At 35.9% G+C, this 6049-nt stretch overlaps 1 non-coding gene across 1 annotated transcript; it reads left to right on the top strand.

Moving 5' to 3' along the window:
• Positions 1-578: 578 nt before the first annotated feature.
• Positions 579-650, top strand: TRNAP-CGG. Its single transcript has one exon. It is a non-coding gene; the product is annotated as a tRNA-Pro (tRNA).
• The last annotated feature ends 5399 nt before the right edge of the window (positions 651-6049 follow it).

The raw sequence follows: 6049 nt of genomic DNA, 5'->3' as shown, positions 1-6049 counted from the left end.
AACTGAAATTATTTACCTTCTTTTAGAGTTTCAATCAATGTGGTGATGACAGTGTCAGTCACTCCAGACTTTCCCAACTGTTGAGACTTAAGATTTTCCCAAAGCCATGTGCATACGATGCCAATTATTTCTTCTCTTTCACAGCGAGAGTTGGCAACTTCCAATTAGGCTCTGAGCCTCGTTAAATTACATTTCATTACATTTTATTTTTTTTTTTCTTCCATGCAACTTTTCTACCCCCGTCAAAATCGCCTATTTCGTTTTGGACCGCAAAGACATCGTTTGCGGGCTCGTACAAGAGAGCAGTGGAAGAGAAGAAGAGGCGACGCGTGGAGATGGGAGGATAGGCGACGAGATTTCGGGTGGAAAAAGACGACGACGGTTGGAGGGGAATGATAAGGGACTGTTTGGGGTTGATGTTTATGGAAGAATGAAAATAAGGGAGAGTCGGACGGAGGATAAAACGGCAGCGGAGGAGGAAGATAAACGTCCCCATTTCTGGTTGAATTTACCTGTTTGAGGCTGCTCCCAGATACCATTAGAATATTTAATATATCAAGAAAAAACCTTTGAAAAGTGGGTGTTTGGTCTAGTGGTATGATTCTCGCTTCGGGTGCGAGAGGTCCCGAGTTCGATTCTCGGAACACCCCCGTTATGAATTTTTTACTTACATCTCTCTATCTTTTTAACCCTCCCGCTTTATTTCCGCTCACTTCCCATCAATCATTCAAACCAAAACTCCTCCGTTATTGCGGGACAATCCGCGACTCATCTCTACTGTTCAGTTCCCTCCAGTTCAAGTGAAGTCGCATGCTCTGAATCAGGGATTTAACAAACACGTGCTCGACTGCGGTATGAAATTTAAAGCAGGTAGGCGATGTAGTTGCAAACTGATGGTTGTACTTCTCCATGAAATATTTGAAAAATGATTGGTAATTTTTAATGCTTTTGTTATTTTGTTCTTCTCAAATGTTATCTTGACTTATTTTGAGCAATATTATTATCTGAAATTTAAATGCGTTCGGGCAATTACAATATTGATTCACTAGTTATGTAAATTGATATTTGAAATGCCATCAGTCAAATTTAATTATTGTAATGACTGCTTTGCAATAGTTCTTTTATGTTTTCACCCTGTTAATTTTAACATGGGATGTCAATGTCAGATCAAAACGACCTCTTAGTTGAGCAAGTTAAAATGCTTGCTGGAGAGATTGCACCTTATCGCCAGTATCCTGAAACGTTTGGTAGAGCAGTCTGTAAATGATCCTGAAAGCTCTAAAACTCAGGTGTCCCGACATTGTCCTTGAAAAAAAATCGTTGAAGTTACGGTAGTCAATTCCTTTTTCTGAGAATTTTTGCGCTGCAAACTATCATACAACTCAATAATGTATTCTCTTCAAGCATTTGGTTGGCATTATATTCATATTTAACATTTTTTAAGTACTTCTGAATCTACGATTTGTCCACTCTTCAATTCCAGTGAAACTTTTTAACCTTAAATATAATGGATAATGTATGAAATACAAGCTACCCTATCATTTTAAACTTTAAACTTTAAAAATGTGTATGACTCAGAACTGCTTGAATTCTATTTAGACTTGCTTTACGTTGTTCATGGAATATCTTGAATTTGACTTATATGTTATTCAGAATAAGAGGGTTTGTTTGATTCTTTTAAGTCCCCAGAGAACTTCTGAGGTCACATTATTATTTCCTTCTAACCCTGTACCTGTTGGAATAATTGTTCTCCGTCGATTTTGAAGTCAATGCGAGCATATGCTTGATGCACGGATTCAGAACTTGGAGCTTGAAGTCCAAGAAAAGAGAAAGCAGATGAGAGTCCTAGAACAGAGCATTGCCGAGAGCGGTGAAGCATCAGTTACTAATGCATCTATGGTTGAAATGCAGCAGGTCATCTTCTTCATCTGCAGATGAATTAGGGGATGCAATTTTCCAATTATCTTGAAAGATAATGGCTTAATATTATGATGTTAATTTCACATTTTGCAACGGACAGTCATGAAACTGGTGGCACAGTGTAGTGAGAAAGGGTTTGAGTTAGAGGTTATTTCTTCACCGTTCTAGATATTGTCAATTTGTCTACCTATTCAGTTTAGCATTTTGATTTTGAAATGCAGATTAAATCAGCGGACAATTGTATACTCCACGAACAGCTGCAGAACAAGGTCAAACAGTAAAAAACTTGATCTTTCAGTATAAGTTGTTAGATATTTTTCATCATTTTGCATGTATTTATTTTTTTGTTTTGCGAATGATTTGCCGTCCCGACTTGTGTTTGCTGCTGCGCAACGAAGATCGACCTGCCCAGTCAGGTCACGGGGGGCTTGGGGGCAATGCCCCTGAAAGAGAATTTTATTTTCAAAGGTCTTTGAATAGGTGCATCTGTTCGTTTTCATTGTTACTTCCAATAGATGTGTTCTTCATTTCAAGGGACACACCTATTCAAATGGTTGCCTCATTTTCTATAAATTTTGGGCGAATTCTCGTTTGCGAAACACATTAAAAAAAAATATTCTTCTCTCTTTCTCTTGGCCTCATCAGTTTTTTTTTCGAGTGTCTTCTTGGTTTGATCAAATAGTCACAATTTGAATTAAACGCTTCCATTATATCTTGAGAGAGATTTTTTTATCATACCCCAGTTGTGACTTCGTTGGATATGGGAGAAACATCTCTTAAAAGATAACGTTTTTTCGTGCCTTGGAGTTCATTAAATTTTCAGATTTCCCTACATTTTTCTCAACAATTTTAAGAGATGTCTTGATTTCAAGATCTGACAGTAAATGAATCTGTGGTACCTTCAATTCAAGTCATGAATCAAGATTTGATTCATCTTGATCGGTTTGATGGACATAACTTCACGCGTTGGCAGGAGAAGGTTTTATTCTTCTTGACAGCAATCAAACTGTCCTACATTCTGAGTGATGATCTTGCGCCTATTCCAGAAGAAAAAGCAGATGATTCTGATAAACGGAAGAAGGAATTACAGGAACAACGGAAGAAAAGGAAGGATGATGATTTTCTGTGCAGAGGCCATATTCTATTTACAGCGCACACAGGACTATCGAAACAGCAAAAAAATTGTGGCTGACATTGGACAACAAGTATCGTATTGAAGAGGCAAGCAACTAGAAATTCTTGATCGGTAATTACTTTGATTTCAAGATGACGGACAGTAAGTCTGTTCTTGCCCAGGTACATGAATTACAACTTATTGTTAGTAATCTTAAGAATGATGAAATTGTCTTGCCTGATGCATTTCAAGTTGGAGCCATTATTGCAAAATTACCAAGTTCATAGAATGGTTATAAAAAGAAATTCAAACATCATGAAACCAAGCATACCCTGGAATCCCTCATGCGTTATTTGCGTATTGAGGAAGACTCTCATAAACGAGAGAATAATAATCAAGCAGCAGAAAAGGCAAACATGGTTCAAGGAAATCATAAGGGTAACAAGAAGCGTAAAAACTCCAGTTCTAAGGAAGATTATACAGTAACCTCTAAGAAAAAATTTAAGAGGGATTGTTTCTACTGCAAGAAATCTAGTCATATTGCTCGTGAATGCCGACATCGAATAAAAGACGAGAAGACAAAGAAGGAAAAGACAAAGAAGGATCAAGTAAATGTGACTGATGGAAATCATGATCCAAACCTTGTTGCTGTGGTGGAAGAAGCCAACTCAGTCGGAGTTGAAGTAGGACGGTGGCTGGATACCGAAGCTACAATTCATGTAAGTAATGACAGATCTCAGTTCAAGACTTACAAAGAATGCACCGATGGAAGAGAAGTAAAAATAGGTAACAATGTTCGTACCAAAGTTGTTGGAATTGGATCGATTGAACTGAAATTCACTTCGGGAAAGAATCTGACTTTGGCAGAAGTTCTTCATGTGCCTGAAATGACCAAGAACCTGATTTCTGGGGATCGCCTTAACAATGCAAGTTTTAAGCTTGTAATTGAGTCTGATAGCCTTATAATATCTAAGAATAATGTATTTGTTGGAAAAGGTTACTCATGTAATGGTATGTTCAAAATAAATCTAATAAATGATAACTTTGCTTAAACTGTTGATTCTTTATCATTATGGCATGCTAGATTAGGCCACATAAATTATAAATCCATTAAAAACATGCATAATTTAGGAATTATTCCTAAATGTAAGTTTGATGATGTTAACAAATGTGATATATGTGTTCAAGGTAAAATAACGTGTAAACCACATAAATCTGTTATGCGAACATCTGAATTACTTGGTCTTATACATTCTGATGTGGCTGATCTCCATAGTAAAATTTCACGTGGAACGAACAAGTACTTTGTGACCTTTATAGATGATTTTTCAAAATATGCTTTTGTATACTTACTAAAAAGCAAAGATGAAGTTTTAAGCAAATTTCTTATTTATAAAGCAGTAGTGGAAAATCAATTAAATCGAAAAATTAAAGTCCTACGTTCTGAGAGAGGAGGTGAATACCAAGTAGCAGAATTAGCAAAATTCTGTGAAACTAATGGTATAGTTCACGAGTTTAGTCCACTATATTCGCCAGAATCAAACGGAGTAGCAGAAAGGAAAAACAGGACTTTAGTTGAAATGGTGAATTGCATGCTTATTAGTTCTGGTTTACCTGATCAATGGTGGGGTGAAGCAATCTTAAGTGCATGTTATACTCTAAATAGGATTCTTATGAAGAAGATTAACAAAACTCCATATGAGTTGTGGTTCAACCGGAAACCTAATATTAGCCGTCTTAAGGTATGGGGATGTCTCGCATATGTGAGAAAACCAAATCCAGATATTACTAAATTAGGAAGTAAAACTTATAAATGTGTATTCATAGGTTATGCAAAAAACAGTACTGCTTATAGGTTTCTGAAGTTAGAATCCAATGATGTTATCGAATCAATTGATGCTGAATTTTTTGAATATATATACAAGTCTTCAACTATGCAAACTAAAGATAATACTACTTCTAGTTCTTCTAAGAGAGTTCATGAAGAATCTCTTGATGATACTTCTGTTGAACCACAATCAGAAATAGAACCTAGAAGGAGTAAGAGACAAAGGAAAGAAAAATCTTTTGGATCTGAATTTGTGACTTATTTGCTAGAAGGTGATGTAAATAATATTACACATCAGACTAAGCTAATGTTTAATGATGATAGTGATCCTGTCACATATTCAGAAGCTATTTCCTCTCGAGATGCTGTACTTTGGAAAGAAGCAATCAATGATGAAATGAGATCCATTATGTCAAATCAAACATGGAAACTGGTTGATTTACCTCGTGGTTCTAAACCAATAGGTTGTAAATGGATTTTCAAGAGGAAATTAAATGCAGATGGCTCTATAAATAAGTATAAAGCTCGATTAGTAGATAAAGGTTTTAAACAACGTCATGGCATAGATTATTTTGATACTTATGCTCCCGTAGCAAGGATATCTTCCATCCGCGTGTTGCTATCTCTTGCTTCAACTCGCAATTTAGTTGTCCATCAAATGGATGTAAAAACGGCTTTTCTAAATGGTGATTTGGAGGAAGAAGTATATATGAAGCAACCCGAGGGTTTTATTTTACCTGGACAAGAAAAGAAGGTTTGTAAACTAGTCAAGTCTCTTTATGGTTTAAAACAAGCCCCTATGCAATGGCATGAAAAGTTTAATAAAGTAATGTTGTCTAACGGTTTCAAGGTTAATGAAGCAGATAAATGTATCTATTCTAAATGTAGAAATGGTGTATGTACCCTTATTTGCTTGTATGTAGATGACATGCTTATTTTTTGTCCTAACTTAGAAAATGTTAAGGAGACCAAACAATTGCTAGAGTCTAACTTCGATATGAAGGATTTAGGCGAAGCAAATGTGATCTTAGGGATTAAAATAATAAGAAAAGATGGATGCATATCGCTGAAACAATCTCATTATATTGAAAATATCCTTAAAAGATATGGTCATATGGGTCATAAACCCGCATCAATTCCGATAGATCCTAGTATTAAGTTAATGAAAAATACTGGTAGATCTTATG

Source organism: Olea europaea, chromosome 3 (assembly GCF_002742605.1).
Source record: "Olea europaea var. sylvestris chromosome 3, O_europaea_v1, whole genome shotgun sequence".
NCBI classification, from domain to species: Eukaryota; Viridiplantae; Streptophyta; class Magnoliopsida; order Lamiales; family Oleaceae; genus Olea; species Olea europaea.
The sequence above is the reverse complement of the archived record's forward strand: the minus strand, read 5'-3'. Positions and strand labels throughout refer to the sequence as shown.